Source organism: Heptranchias perlo, unplaced genomic scaffold (assembly GCF_035084215.1).
Source record: "Heptranchias perlo isolate sHepPer1 unplaced genomic scaffold, sHepPer1.hap1 HAP1_SCAFFOLD_73, whole genome shotgun sequence".
NCBI classification, from domain to species: Eukaryota; Metazoa; Chordata; class Chondrichthyes; order Hexanchiformes; family Hexanchidae; genus Heptranchias; species Heptranchias perlo.
In genome coordinates this window covers 2,956,568-2,973,191 of record NW_027139761.1, presented here as the reverse complement: position 1 = coordinate 2,973,191, position 16,624 = coordinate 2,956,568, and the positions used below count along the sequence as shown (strand labels likewise).

The 16,624-nt window shown below is 43.3% G+C and overlaps 2 non-coding genes across 2 annotated transcripts; both read left to right on the top strand.

The window, feature by feature from the left end:
• The first annotated feature begins 2,086 nt into the window (after positions 1 to 2,086).
• trnat-ugu (transfer RNA threonine (anticodon UGU)) lies at positions 2,087 to 2,160 on the top strand. The gene has a single exon. It is a non-coding gene; the product is annotated as a tRNA-Thr (tRNA).
• Positions 2,161 to 5,440: 3,280 nt separating this feature from the next.
• Positions 5,441 to 5,517, top strand: trnas-gcu (transfer RNA serine (anticodon GCU)). Its single transcript has one exon. It is a non-coding gene; the product is annotated as a tRNA-Ser (tRNA).
• Positions 5,518 to 16,624: the final 11,107 nt, after the last annotated feature.

Genomic DNA, 16,624 nt, shown 5'->3' with positions numbered 1-16,624 from the left:
ATCATTCTGGTGAATCTGCGCTGCACCCCCTCCAAGGTCAACATTTCCTTCCTGAGATGTGGTGCCCAGAACTGAATGCAATACTTTAAATTGTTTCTCAGCAGGGATTTATATCTGTCACATACTTCCCCCCTTTGAATATCGGCTTCCCTGAAATAAAGGCCAACATCCCATGAGACATTTAAATTAATTTTTCTCCCATTCCACTGGCTTTGAGCGATTTCTGTACTTGGACCCCTGAATATCTCTGCTCCTCCACAGTTCCTAGCTTCTCACCATTTAGAAAATACTCTGATCTATCTTGCTTCGGTCCAAAGTAAATGAGCTCACACTTGCCCATTTTGAAAGTTTGAACAGACTGGGGCTCTTCTGTATAGAAAAGAGAAGACTCGGGGGTGACCTGATCTAGGACTTTAAGATTATGCAAGGGTTTGATAGGTTAGACGGAGATAAGGTGTTTGCACTTGCGGAGGTGAGGACTCCAAATCATTGGAGCCATGAACATCAGGTATTCACTATTTAATTCAATATGGCATTCAAGAGGAACACATTCACCCAGAGAGTCGTTAGAATGTGCAATTCGCTCCCACAAGGGGTAGTTTAGGCGAATATCATGGATTCGTTTACGGCGAAGCTAGATAAACACATGGAGGAGAAAGGAATATAAGGGTTTGCTCATACGGTTAGATGAAGAGGGGATGGCGGAGGCGTGTCTTCAGCATAAACACCGGCATAATCTATTTGGGCCGAATTGCCTTTTTCCGTGATGTACATTCTTTGTAATTCGATGTAACTCCATCTGCCACAATTTTGCCAACTCACTTAATCTTTCAATTTCCCTTTGCAACTTTATGCTTCCATTTACACGACTCACTGCGACACCTGACTTGGTGTCAGCGACAAACGTGGATATACGGCAGTCTATTCCGTCGTCTACGTCATTTATATACCGGGACTCTGTCTCCCACCTTCGAACCAACTCCCTACCCGTTTCAATAGGTTGCTTTAAATTCTACGCACTCCCATTTATGTTAACAGTCTCTTCTGTAGTTCCTTATCGAATCCCTCTGGAATTCAATATTATATAACACCCATAGACACTCCATTATCTACCATGTTAGATAAATCTTCAAAAAGTTCAACTAGCTTTGTTGGACTTGACTTACCCTTTACAAATCCATGCTGGTTCTGTCTGATTACTTCATATTTGTCCAAGTGCTCAGGCATTCTTTCCCCAATAATGGATACTGGTAACTTCCCCACAACAGACGTCAGACTAATGGGTCTATAATTTCCAACTTCATCTCTGCTACCCATCCTAAATAATGGGGTGACATTGACAATGTTTCAATCAAAGGAACAATTCCTGAATCAAGAGAGTTTGAACGATCATGACTAAAACATGTGCCATTTCCTCGCCTATTCCTCTTAGTCCCCTCGGGTGGTAACGATCAGGTCCTGGAGATTTGTCTATCTTTATTCTAATTATTTTCTCCATTGCCATGATTTTACTTACACTGAATCCCCATGATTTATTTACAGTTGTCCTCGTGTCTCTGGTATGTTAGCTTCATTTTGTTCTGTGAAGTAAATATTTCGCAATTCTGCCATTTCCTGATATTCAATTACAATATCACCTCCATCTGTCTTTAAGGGGCTCACATTACTCTTAGTCACCCTTCTTTCTCTTAAAGTACTGGTAAAAACCTTGATTGTTGTCCTCATTTTCCCTCAAAGGTTTTTCTCTTTTCCCTGATTGTTCCTCTTCCGGTTTTTAGTTTCAGCACCGCAATAAATAATACTTTGCTCTAAAGTTCGGCTCAATAGTTCTTTACTGTCAGAGAGAGAATTGTCTGATCCCCGAATTTAGTTGATATAACAAACACAAGCACACATAATCATCGGTGTATCAACGCACTGATGGATACACAAAGATAAACACAGCTCGAAATGTCGGAAGTATCGGGATGCACAGGTGAACGGACAAGCGAAATGGACAAAATAAAACGGTCTGAACCACGAACAGACAATAACGTGTCGTTGATAGATGTTAGTGAGAGGAGGTGTGGGAAGTCTGCAATCAATTGGCGCTGTGGCTTAGTTGGTTAAAGCATCTGTCTTGTAAACAGGCGATCCTGGGTTCAATTCCCAGCAGTGCCTTATACAACATGTTACTTTTACCTAATTTGTGGAATTAAGCGACAAAATAACACTGTGGTGTTTGTACTTGTTCAGGTTTCAGGCGGAAACAGATATCAAGATGACTGCTCAAAAACGCCCTTTCATTATTCAGACAGAACTCTCATAGAATGTGTCTGTAACATGTTCATTTCAGGACACGTTCTTCTTTCCAGTCTCGTTGGGGTCGGGGGATAATTCACGATTTGAAGTTTAAACCCGGAAGTAGTCCTAATTTGGACCGAGATTTGTGATCTTGACCTGCGGTACAAACGTTTGCAAACTGGAAAATGAAAGCCCGAAATCACTCCACCTGAATCCCCGGACCCGAATGAAATATATCCCAGGATGTTAATAGAAGCAAGGAAGGAAATAGCGGAGGCTCTGACCATCGTTTTCCAATCCTCCCTGGTTGCAGGTGTGATGCCGGAGGATTGGAGGACCGCTAAAGATGTACCGTTGTTTAAAAGGGAGAAAGGGGTAGATCGAGTAATTTGTGGCCAGTCAGCCTAACCTCGGTCAGACTGAAGGTATTCCATTAAATCTGCACTGTACTTCCTCCACAGCCAATACTGGGAGGAGGGGACTGTTGGCTGACAAGCCTCAGCTACACCGGGAGAGGGAGACTGACCCACGCTCTCTCTTATTTCTGGGATGTGCTACTTTTGAAAAAAAAGGTGAGTATCTCTGTACTTTTAAACTCGCTGTCTCACTGCACGTGTATTTAAAGTGTATCGTAGGACGGTGTGTGAGTGTCTCTGTACCTTTAAACCCTCTGGCTCTCTACACAGGTATTGACAGTGTATTGTAGGACGATGTGAGTGTCTCTATACCTTTAAATTCTCTGTTTCACTGCACAGCATTGACAGTGGATTGTAGGATGGTGTGAATGGGATGAGGGTCTGTGGGGCGAAGTGTAGCCGATTGGGAGCAGCGCCCGTTTGCGGGCTGAGTATTGCACGCTTGATTTTCTCGCTCCCTTATTTCTTTCTCTCTTTCTTTCTTTCATCGCCTTATATCCTATCCTTTCTTTCACTCTCTTTTCATTTCTATTATTTCATTCTTTTTATTTCTGCCTCCAGCATCTTTGAATGTGTCCTGTCTTTGTTCTCTCATGTTTCTCTGCTGAAAGATCCATAATTCAGACCCGCCGCTTCTTCCAGATTTTTTTCCTTCCACAATCATGGTCTATTTCATTGACACTTTTCTGCGGCCTTGCCTACTCTAACACTCACTTTCACAGTCTTACACCTTTAAGTTTGCACTACATCGACCGCTGTTTCTCGGGGGCACATGTCCCGTTCGCATCAATGTCCATTTGTGCCTTGAAACCAGTCGATACATTTCCATCTGCTCCAGAGACAAGCTCAAAGAAAGCAGGGCTGGCATTCGGAAGGACAGCGCAAACTTTTCCGTGATATTTCCATGGGGTATCTTGTGACACGGGGGATGTTAACTGAAGAACTGGGTTTTGTTTTCATGGTCGTTGGCGCTTTTCCCCGAGCAGTTGATGTGCGGGAGAGACGGGCGGCGCTGCATCGCTGCGAATGACGGCTGAAAGGTGCACTTTTGGCAATCTGGGCGGTGCAGGAAAGTCGGAAATGTTCTGCTTGATCTTAGTAGGTCTGTGGAAATGTCCAATTGTAAAGGAATGAGGAGAAATGAAAAGAGCGGCAATGGAGAAAAGGTGTCGATTACAGGAGGTTGGCCGTGAGCGAAAGGTCCTTTGAAAGCTCGGCGCGGAGGAAATTTTGTTCGGAAACAGCAGACTTTAAGCGCGTGAGGAAAGTGAAGTGTGAGCTGCATCCTTGGGTTAAATTGGGTGTTTTCAGGAAAACAGCCATTGTGAAATCACAAAAATGAAAATAGAAAATGCTGAAAACGCTGAGCAGCTCAGGCAGCACCTGTGGCGAAAGAACCAGAGGAAAGGTTTCAGCTCCATGACCTTTATCATCAGATCTGAATGGCTCACCATATGCGTGAGTAACTGCGCTGTCTCAGGTGCTGGCTTCCATCTTTGAATTATGTGGGTTCGAATCTCACTGCTGCCAGAATTTGTCGACCCTTCCATTTTCGGCGCCTCACCAAAAACCCTTCTTTGACAGGAAGTGCTTTTCCGCATTGCTGGTTGACATCTTTTTGCACAATTCAGCAAAGTCTGGATTGCCACCCAACTGTTTCTTAGACGGAGGTGTTGGGACTGTCAGGGGTGATCTCCGCGAAGTATCAATCAATGTGCACAATGGCACCCTGGTGAACCGAGTACCTCTTATAGTCAGTATAATATAAAAGATATGTACCATAATTATGAATTTCTTCTTTGCATCACACTCGGATTTATTATCAGGGAATGTACATGAACAGGTCGATTTACGTCACGCTCCGGTCGCTTCGCATCGCCTCCCACAAATAGAATAGAATCATAGAAAGGTCACAGCACGAAAAGAGGCCATTCGGCACATCGAGTCCGTGCCGGTTCTCTGCAAGTGCAATCCAGACAGACCCACTCCCCCGTCCAGTCCCTGTCGCCCTGTATTCTCTTTCGTTTCAAATACTTATCCAGTTCTTTATTGAAGACCATGAGTGAATCTGCCTCCACCACCCCCTCGGGCGGTGTATTCCAGATCCCAAACACTCGCTGTGTAGAAAAGTTTTTCCTCATGTCACCTTTGGTTCTTTTGCCGAACACCTTAAATCGATGTTCTCTGGTCCTTGAACCTTCCGCCAATAGGAACAGTTTCTCTCCATCTGCTCTGTCTGGATCCTTCATGATTTTGAATACCTCTATCAAATCTCCTCGTAACCGTCTCTGTTCCAAGCAGAACAACCCCAGCTTCTCCAATCGATCCATGAAACATATGCCCCTCATCCCTGGAATCTTTACAGTAAATCTCTTCTGTGGGGATTCGTTATTAACATCGCCGAATCCCCCACCATCAACATACTGGTGGTCACCATTAACCAGAAATTTAACTGGACCAGCTACATCAATATTGTGGCGACAAGAGCAGGTCAGAGGCTGGATATTCTGTGCCAAGTGACTCACCTTCTAACTCTCTAAAGCCGTTCAACCATCGACAAGGCGCAAGTTGAGTGAGTTGGAATATTCATGTGATGGCCATCGACCTGAAACGTTAACTCTGTTTCCATGTCTCAAGATTCTGCCTGACCTGCTGAGGATATGCACATTTGCAGTTTCAGGTTGGCAACACAGCCAGTATTTTCATTTTGAATAAAGGTAATTTCGCGTATTTCCGTATGCGACGAGGTGGCCGAGAGGTTAAGGCGATGGACTGCTAATCTGCTGTGCACGCGTGGGTTCGAATCCCATCCTCGTCGCTCTGATGTTTAAGTTTTGTTTCTCTCATTCAGTCCACCCAGAAGGTCTGGTCAAAGTCCCATCCTTCTCGAAACGGCAGACGGTGGGTTTTGCATTGTTTGCTGATATCAGCAACAGTTCCTTCCAGGATGGTGTTGAGATTGTAAGGTCGCGAAGTATCAGATTGTACATTGGTGTCATTGTAAAAAGAGTAAATCTTATGGTCAATGTAAGAGAAACTTATGCACCATAATTATGATTTATGTCCGGATCATTCCGTGTCTGTGTCTGTTTAAAAGGGGTTTGCTGTAAGTCCCAGATCATTCTGTGTGCGTTTTACCCGATTTTCTTGATACCCTTTTTCCTTCTGAACTGAAATGACGATCCTCTCTCGAGAAGAAGGTTCACCGCCTGCTTCGGGCAACTGGTAGGAAAAATAACAAAAACTGATGAGACCAAGTTCATTCTGCTGGGCTTCCATTCCAATCTCCGCACTCTATCCCCCATTCAGTCTCACCCCCGCCTGGACATTATAATCTGCGATATTCATAAGGGAATGGAGAAGCCGAATATCACGGTTATAATTTTCTTGGTTGCTCAACAATGAATAGCTTCAATTGCAATGATTCAGAAGGTAATCATAGAATCATAGAATCTTACAGCACAGAAGGAGGCCTTTCGGCCGTCGTGCCAGTGTCGGCGATTTCGAAGACCTGTCCAAATTAGACCCACACCCCAGATTTTTCCCCATAACACTGCAAATTAGTCCTCTTCAATTATGTCCAATTGCCTTTTAAATGATCCTATGGAATCTGCTTCCACCACCCTTTCAGGAAGTGCGTTCCTGATCTTAACAACCCTCTGTGTGAAAAAAATTCTCCTCAATTCCCCTCTAGTTCTTTTGCCAATTATTTTCAATCTGTGATCTCCGGTTCCCGACCCACTTACCAGAGGAAACAGTTTCTCCCTACTTGCTCTTTCAAAACCCCTCATTATTTTGAATACCTCCATTAGGTCTCCCGTTAACCATCTCTGCTGGAAGGAGAACAATCCCAGCTTCTCCTATCTCTCCACACAACTGAAGTCCCTCATCACTGGTGTCATCCAGGTCAACCTGCTCTGAATCCTCTTCACTGCCTTTTCATCCTAAAGTTTGGTGCCCAGATCTGTACAATATACTTCAGCTGAGGACAAACCAATGATTTGTAAGGATTAGCATGACTTCCCTTTTTAATGTATTCAATGTCCCTATTTACAAAGCCAAGTATTCCATTCGCTTTCTTAAACACCTTATCAACTTGCCCTGTTTTCTGAATATGCTCCCCCAGGTCCCTCTGCTCTTGCAACCCCCCATAAATTGTTCCATTTAGATTATACTGTCTCTCCATGTTCTTCTTCCAAAAGTGCATCACTTCACACTGATCGGCGTTAAATCTGTAACGTGACTGCCCATTTCACCAGTCTGTCTTTGTCCTCCTGAAGTCTGCTGCTATCTTCCTCACTATTTACAACGTTACCAAGTTTTGTATCATCCGCAAACTTCGAAATTGTACTCCCTATTGCCACATCCAAGTCATTTATATTTAACAAGAAAAGCAATAATCCTAATACCGACCCCTGGGGGATCCCACTGCATATATCTCTCCAGTCAGAAAGACATCTGTTTACCACTAATCTCGGCCTCCTTTCCTTCAGCCAATTACTTGCCCACGTTTCCACCGACCCTTTAATCCCACGTGCTTCTAGTTTTCGAATAAGTCTTTAATGTGTTCATTTCTAAAATGTGTCCTCAAAAAAAATATATCCCCATAATTTTATTGTTAAACAATGAGAATACAGATATTAAATCGAGTGCGAGATCGGGTTCATTCCCATTACCCGGAGGTGACGGAACCCGAGGAGGGGAAATCCCATCTGGGTTTATTTTTACCGAAAACGGAGACGGAAAATAGCAAATCTCATCCCGTCGAAATCCAACAATTGGACGAAGAACCGACAGCCTTTTCCCATCCCGGGTTTGCAGACCTGTCTGTTGAAGGAATCCTGATAAGTCCATTAGGGATCAACAGCGAAAGTGAAGAAACGCAGACAGAGATAGATAGATACATGCAAAGAAAAATAGTATAAATCTCCAATTCTGTGATTGAGCAGAATTTAGGTGGCAGCTTAAAGGAAATTCGTCGCATGCCGTGAAATCTTAGACGTGTACATTGGGCTGGATTCTTACATTATTTCTGAAAAAAGTAAACACTGCCTGGTAACTACAGCTCTTATTTATTTGACCATTTTACAGTGGCGGTGTGAAGTGATTTCGAATCTCAGTGAATTTCAAGACCATGCTTGACCCACTCGTTTGGTCACCCACAGGTAGCACGCGGTTGTAGACTGCGCAGGCTCATCACAGGAACTCTGCCAGACTGCATGTTCCAGACTTGTATCCAACGCAACACGTGCAGCCTGCAGCCGTGTGTGGATTGGTGGTTGAGTGTAGAACCCTCGCCTGCCGACGGGAAACCAGGGGTTTGGTTCCAGGCCAAAGCAGCTTCCTTTACCTTTTGTATCTGTACCCATGAAATCGCCTGAATTGGGATAAATTAATGTGCCGGCTTCAATCTGTACAACTTCTTGAAAGATTATCTTCATTTCGTCCACGTGTCTTTCGTGGACATACCGTCTGCATTCTGTCCTCTGGTGTTCAAACATGCTCGGCTGGAGATAAGTCAAACCTGCCTTCTGCACTTGCTTCAAAGATGTGAGAAGCCAATTGGTGGTTTTTGACGAAAAATGGGGACGCAAGGGGGCTCATACCGTGATTTGAACCAGTGAAACTCCCTGAGCGAGAATCAGATCCAAAGTCCAACTGGTAACAGAGCCGTGCAGCCACTGTAAAATTTCGCTGCCACGCAGCCGATCCGCCATCCTTTCAGAACACCATGGCCATCCAAACTCGCTTTCATGTACGATATACGATGTAGAGTAATATGAGGTACTGAACTAATTATTTCAGATCAACAATATTTGTCTCTCTTTATCAAATTTGTTTTGAATGTAAGACTTGTATTATCAAGTAACACTTTACAGAATGAATTACTCTGAAACGACATTGTCGTCTGTCTCGGCATCGTCATAGTTTGCACTCCACCATAAGTACACTTTACTCAAATTGCTGATTTCATTCACTATGAGAGTGAAGAGCCATGAATGTGGAAACATTAGCTACGAATTTATCAGCTGGGTTGCACCTTTCCTTTTCCTACTTCCTCAGTCTTTTTTTTCTTTACCCTTCTCTGCTATTGTTGCAGGTTAGATCAGCCATCGCCGTTCAAGGAAGCCTGAGAAGTCCATTGTGGACAATACAGAGAGACAAGAGACGGAGACATGGAGAGATGGAGAGATGCATGCAAAGAAAATAAAGAGTATAAATGTCAGGTTTTGCAAACTAGCAGAATTTATGTTACAGATTGGGAGAGATTCCTTCTTGGGTCTTGAAATCTTGCAAGAGAAGATTGGACACAAGTTAAAATCATAGGCCTCGCTGGAGAATCTCTCGTTCTGGGAGAGAGATAAATGCGGTCAATTAACACCAATTAATCTATTTCAGCACTGAAGTGATCTTCAAACAGTAGCTCTGCGAGCAGAATTCAAACCTGGGCAGGAAAACCTCAATTGAATTTTGAGTCCAACGCTTTAAACACTCGGCCACCGCAGCTGTAAACGGCATGTTCATTCAGATCGGATTCCAAATGGACACATGCTGCTGTTACAAACGCGCGCATTGATGGTGCTTGGGGTCGAATTCTTACCTGTTACGCTGGAGACCTTGGTTCGATTCCCGATACAATGCAGGATCATTCTGCAACAATGAGGAACTGAAGAGCAAAAGTGTACTCTTTCGCCCCTCGAGACTTATGCGCAATTCAGTGAGATCCTGGTTGATATGCAACCTAACTGCATATTATCGCCTTAGCCCCATGTCCCTTAATGCCTTTGGTTAACAAAAATCTATCAATTTCAGTTTTAAAATTAACAATTGAGCTCGCATCAACTGCCGTTTGTGGAAGAGAATTCCAAACTTCGACCTCCCTTTGCTTGCAGAGGTGTTTCCCAACTTCACTCCTGAAAGTCCTGACCCTAATATTTAGGCTGCGTCCCCGAGTCCTGGACACGCTAACGGGCGGAAATCTTTTTTTTTCGATTCACCTCATCAGTTCCCCTGAATATTTTGAAATGTTCGATCAAATCAGCCCTTAATCTACATATTCGAGGCAAACCCTAGTTTGTGTAATCTCTCCGCGTAATTTCAACTTTGGAGTCCAGGTAACATTCTAGTAAATAGACGCTGCACTCCCTTCATAGCCAATATATCCTTCCTAAGGTGCGTTGCCCAGAACTGAATACAATACTTCAGGTGTGGTCTAACCAGGGCTTTGGATAGCTGTATCATAATGCCTATCCCCTTGTATTCTAGTCGTCGAGATATAAAGACCAACATTCCATTAACCTTTTAAATTATTTTTTGTACCTGTCCATGACATTTTAATGATGTGTGTTGATGGACACCGAAGTCTTTTTGGACCTCCACTGTTTCGAGCTTTTCATCATTTAGAAAGTACTCTGATTTATCCTTTTAGGTCCAAAGTGGATGACCTCACACTTGACTAAATTCATATCGATTTGCCACAATTTTGCCCATTCATTTTTTATATTAATGCCTCTCTGGAATTTTATGCTTTCATCTGCACTGCTAACAATGCTGCCCATCTTGGTGTCATCGGCAAACTTGTATATGTGGCTTTCCATCCCGTCATCTAATATCCGCCTAAATTGGGAAAAATCCAAATTCAGTTTCAATCTCCTCATCATCTTGAGACATTTTATGTCCCTAAGCGAGAATCATACCCCTCGACAAACGAGCCGCTGTTAACTTAGGTGTGCAACCAGTGTAAACGTTCGTTGCGTCCCACAGCCGATTGACCATCCTTTCAGACCACTTCGATCCATCCAATCTCGTTTTCTATTCGGGTGGACAGCAATATCAAGTTTTACACGAACTATTTCCAGTCACCAATATTAGTCTCCCTTTACCAAATTGCTTTCGAGTACACGACTTGAGTAATCAAGTAAGACGTTTCAGAATTAGTTGCTCTTAAACGACATTGCTTGTGAGGATACTGAGAGTCGTGTCGATTTATGGCACGCTCTGTTCCCTTTGCATTGCCTCCGACACATAGAATTGAATCATAGAAAGTTTACAGCACGGAAAGAGGTCATTCGGCCCATCGAGTCCGTGCGAGATCTCGACAAGAGCAATCCAGCTGGAACCACTCCCCCGCCTTTCCCCGAAGCCCTGCATTTTTTTTCCTTTCAAGTACGAATCCAGTTCCCCTTTGAAGGCCATGATTGAATCTGCCGCCATCACACCCTCGGGCAGTGCATTCCAGATCCAAACCTCTCGCTGTGTAAAAAAGATTTTCCTCATGTCACCTTTGGTTATTTTGTCAATCACCTTCAATCTATGTCCTCTGGTTCTTGACCCTTTCGCCAATGGGAACAGTTTCTCTCCGTTTCCTCTGTCCAGACCCTGCATGATTTTGAATACCTCGACCAAATCTTTCCAAAACCGTCTCTGTTTCAAGGAGAACAACCCCAGATTATGTTGTCTATCCACGTAACTAAAGTACCTCATTCCTGGAATTATGCTGGGTTTTTTTTTTCTGCACCCCCTCAAAGGCCTTCACATCTTTCCTGAAGTGTGGTGTCCAGAACCGGAGAAAATAATTCAGTTGTGTTCAAACCAGTGTGTTATAAAGTTTCATCCTGACTGCTATACTTTTGTACTCTACACAACTATTTATAAAGCCCAGGATCCCGTATGCTTTTTAACCGCTTTCTCAACCTGCCCTGCCGCATTCAACGATTTGTACACATGAACCACGCTTTTACATTTGTGCCCTGGAGTTCATATTGCCTCTCCTCGTTCTTCCAACCGAAATGTATCACTTCGCATTTTTCTGCGTTAAATTTCATCTGCCACGTCTCCGCCCATGCCACCAGCCTATCTATATCCTTTGAAGTCCATCACTATCCTCATCACTGTTTACGACCCTTCCAAGGTTTGTTTTAGCTGCAAATTTTGAAATTGTGCTCTGTGCACTCAAGTCCAAGTCATTAATATATATCAAGAAAAGCAGTGGTCCCAGTACTAATCCCTGGGGAACACCACTGTACAACTCTCTCCAGTTCGAAAAACAACCGCTCACCAGTAATCTGTTTCCTGCCCTTAGTCAATTCTGCATTCATGTTGTTACTGCCCCCTTTATGCCATGGGCCGCAATCTTGATGATAAGCCTACCATGCGGCACTTCATCAAACACCTTTTGAAAGTCCATATACACGACATTAACTGAATTGCACTCATCTATCCTCTCTGTTTCCTCATCAAAAAACTCTTACAGGTTTGTTAAGCACGATTTGCCTTTAACAAATCCGTGCTTGCTTTCCCTAATCAATCCACCCTCGTCCAAGTGACTGTTAAATCTGTCCACGATTATCCTTTCTAAAAGTTTCCCCACCACTGAGGTTAAACTGACTGGCCTATAATTGCTGGGTTTTTCCGTACAACTTTTTTTGAAAAAGAGTGTAACATTTGCAATTCTCCAGTCCTCTGGCACCACTCACATATCTGAGGATGTTGGTGGATTATGGCCAGGACCTCTGTAATTTCCACCCTTCGTTCCCACAACAATCTAGCATGCATCCCATCCGGACCAGGTGGTTTATCTGTTTTAAGTACAGCCAGCCGTTGAAGTGCCTCTTCTTTATCAGTTTTTAGACAATCCAGTATCTCAATTATAACTTCCTTTGCTGAGACTCTGGCAGCATCTTCTTCCATGGTAAAGATAGATGCAAAGTACTCATTTGGTACCTAGGCCATCCCCTCTGCCTCCATGAGTAGCTCTCCTTTATCGTGCCTAATCGGCCTCACCCCTCCCCTTACAACCGTTTACTGTTTACATGCCAGTCGAAGACTTATGGATTCCCTTTTATATTGGCCATCAGTCTATAGTCATATTTCACTTTGCCTCTCATTTCCTTTTTCACTTCTCCTCTGAACTCCCTAAATTCGGCCTGGTGAATGAGCGCATAAAAAAGTTAGCATTTCTTTCAGCCGGAAACAGAAAGTTACTGGTTGATCAATGGCGATTTGAACAAGGATTCGTCTTTTTCACAGAGTTTAATGAGTTTTGCGAAATTAATACAGTGAACTATTACAGTAAAGTTGAATTCCTGATCGGGATCCGACTCAGACGGCGCATTACTGCCCATCCCTGGGAAACAAGATACTACCGAAACTTTGACAACACATCGCAGGTCCCGCTACAAAGTAACAGCTTGCCAGCTGTTCCGAAATTTGGAGCCTGGACAGGGAGTTAAACGCTGGACCTTCAGCTCACTACCCACTTTAAATGTCTGATACTGTACAGACTGAGCTACCCAGGCTCGATCCTACATAAGCTCCCATCGTACGTATTCATGGGAGATCTCTGAATTATCCCTGCAGCCGTCGAGCAAGGGTGAGGTCCGTTTGATAAAATTCTCAGTAACGTGTTGAGGAGAATCCTTGTTTCTGTTGAACATGATGTAAGAAACATGGACAGTGAACTTGTGAGTTTACAATTCTTCTTGTTTGTGCCAAATGTCTTGTCATTCGTTAGCAACAATTAAAATAACACTTTACCCAGCGACTCAAAAGCTGAACTTGTCCCACACGGGAGCTGGAAAAGGCCTCTCGATCTTTCAGCGTATTAACATCTGTAAGCTGAATAATTTCTCCCGTTACACAGTGACACCAGGCAGCATATTTCCCTTCCAAATTTTCCCCACACGAAACTTCCAACCGATGAATATCGGCTTAAAGAAAAGAAGAATTATTTGTTTGGTTCCTTAGATTTAAAGATCTCGTACCGGCCCCTTTGCCATATGAGCTGCCGCTAAAAGCCCCCTCTCACTCGATGAACAAGTAAACTGGCACCTGCTATTGAAAGACGGTAGGCCAGAGGATCCCAAGTGCCCACATGGGAAAATTAAGAAGTAGATTGTTACCTCCATACGTTTGTCCCACAAGGGCGTATTGTAAAAAGGACTGGTTGTTGACAAGATGCGTTATGGAACATACCAGTTGTACCTTGAACTCCGGTCAAAATGTTCGGAGTAAAAGGTTTGATTGTTTTAGAAGACGCTCGAACTCACAACCTGGTCATTTCAGGAGCACATAGTGCTATAAATAAGTAACGCACGCTTAACAATTATGCAACACGAGAGCAGCGAACAACCGACAGCATCAGCGCTCCTGCCAAACAGCTTCATTTTCGGTCTCTCAATTATCACTTCGAGATCTTTCTCAAACAAAAGCTTCCAATCAAGATGCGCTTCGTTAAATAACAATTCCTAAATCAAGAGAGTTTTGATCGATCATGACTAAATTTCCTCACCTCTTCCGTTTGATCCCTGGGATGGTAACCATCAGGTCCTGGAGATTTGTCTATCTTCAGCCTAATTATTTTCTCCATTGCCATTATTTTACTGATACGAATCCCCTTGATTAATTAACAATTTTCCTCGTGTCTCTGCTATGTTAGCCTCATCCATTTCTGTGACGACCGATGCAAAGTAAAAATTTAGCAACTCTGCCATTTCCTGATTTTCAATTACAATATCACCTCCATCTGTCTTTAAGGGGCACACATTACTCTAAGCCTCCTTTCTTTCTCTTAATATACCCCTAAAAACCTTGAGAGTTTCCTTATTATTCCTCACAAGTTTTTCTCCTTTTCCCTTTTTGCTCCTCTTACGATTTTTTTAGTTTCAGCTCCACAATAAACAACACTTCACTGTAAAGTTCGGCTCAATCGTTTTCCAATGTCAGAGCGAGAATTGTCTGAAGCCCTAGTTTATTTAATGTAACAAATACAATCACACATAATCATCTGTGTATCAACGCACTGATGGATACACAAAGATAAACACAGCGAGAAATACAGTCAATATCGGAATGCACAGGGAAACGGACAAGCGAAACAGACAAAGATAAAACGGCCTGAACCCCCAATAGTGAAGTGTTGCTGATAGATATTAATGAGGAGGTAGGAGCATTGCATCATCAATTGGCGCTGTGGCTTAGATGGTTAAAGCATCTGGCTAATAAACAGAAAATCCTGGTTTCAACTCCCAGCTGTGTCTTGTGTAGCTTGTTATTTTACCTAATTTGTGGAATGAAGCGACAAAATAACACTGTGGTATTTGGATTTGTTCAGGAGGAAACGGATACCAGAATGACTGTTCAAAAACGCCCTTTCATTGGACAGACAGACCTCTCATCGAATGTGTCTGCAACACGTTAATTTAAAGATACGTTCTTGTTTCTGGGCTCGTTGGGGTCACGATTTGAGGTTCAGATCCGGAAGTCGTCCGAATTTGGACCTGGACTTGTGATCTTGACCTGCGCTGCAAACTTTTGCAAAGAGGGAAAGGAAGTCCCCAAATCACTCCACCTGAATCGCCAGGCCCGGATGAAATATATCCCAGGCTGTTGACAGAAGCAAGGAAGGAAATAGCGGAGTCTCTGACCATAATTTTCCAATCCTCCCTGGCTGCAGGTGTGATGCCGGAGGATTGGAGGACTGCTGAAGTTGTACCGTTGTTTAAAAATGGAGAAAGGGATAGATCGAATTATTGCAGGCCAGTCAAACTAACCTCGATATTGAGCACAATTCTGGATGAAAGTATTAATCTTCATCTAGAAAGGCATGGATTAATGAAGGATAGTCAGCATGGATTTGTTCAGGGAAGGTCGTTTGAATTGAATTTTTTGAGGAGGTATCAAGGAAGGTCGATGAGGGTAGTGCGTTTTTTGTAGTCTACATAGATTTTCGCGAGGCTTTTGACAAAGTCCTACATGGCAGATTGGTCAAAAATGTAAAAGCTAATTGGATCCAAGGGAAATTGGCAAGTTGATCCAAAACCGACCGAGTGGCAGGAAGCAAAGGTTAATGGTCGATGGGTGTTTTTGTGACTGCAAGGCTGTCTCGAGTGGGGTTCCACAGGGCTCCTTACTAGGCCGCTGCTTTTCGTAGTACAGATCATTGATTTGGATTTAAATGTACGGGGTATTATTAACAAGTTTGCAGGAGATACAAAAATTGGTCGTGTTGTTGATGCGGAGGAGGGAAGCTGTGGACTGCAGGAAAATATCAGTGGACTGAACAGGTGGATAGAATAGTGGCAAATGCAATTCAATCTGGAGAATGAGGTAATGCATTTAGGGAGGACAAACAAGGCAAGGGAATACACAATAAATATTGAAACTAATTTGCCATTTATACGCCCATTTTGCAAAGTTTACTGATGTCTTCCTGTATTTTTCGCATTTTTCCTTTGTAATAACTATAGCTCCCAATTATGGGCTGTCTATCAATTTTGAAATTGTATTTCCGATTCCTGTGAAAAAATCATTAATGTAAATTGTGAACAACAGTGGTCCCATCACCGATAAATTGTGAACAACAGTGGTCCCAGCACCGATAAATTGTGAACAACAGTTGTCCCAGCACCGATAAATTGAGAACAACAATGGCCCCAGCACCGATAAATTGTGAACAACAGTGATCCCAGCACCGATAAATTGTGAACAACCGTGGTCCCAGCACCGATAAATTGTGAACAACAGTGGTCCCAGCACCGATAAATTGTGAACAACAGTGATCCCAGCACCGATAAATTGTGAACAACCGTGGTCCCAGCACCGATAAATTGTGAACAACAGTGGCCACAGTACCGATAAATTGTGAACAACAGTGGTCCCAGCACCGATAAATTGTGAACAACAGTGGTCCCAGCACCGATAAATTGTGAACAACAGTGGTCCCAGCACCGAAAAATTGTGAATAACAGTGGCCCCATCACCGATTAATTGCGAACAACAACGGTCCCAGCACCGACAAATTGTGAATAACAGTGGTCCCAGCACAGATAAATTGTGAACAACAGTGGCCCCAGCACCGATAAATTGTGAACAACAGTGGCCCCAGCACCGATAAATTGCGAACAACAGTGGTCCCAGGACTTTTG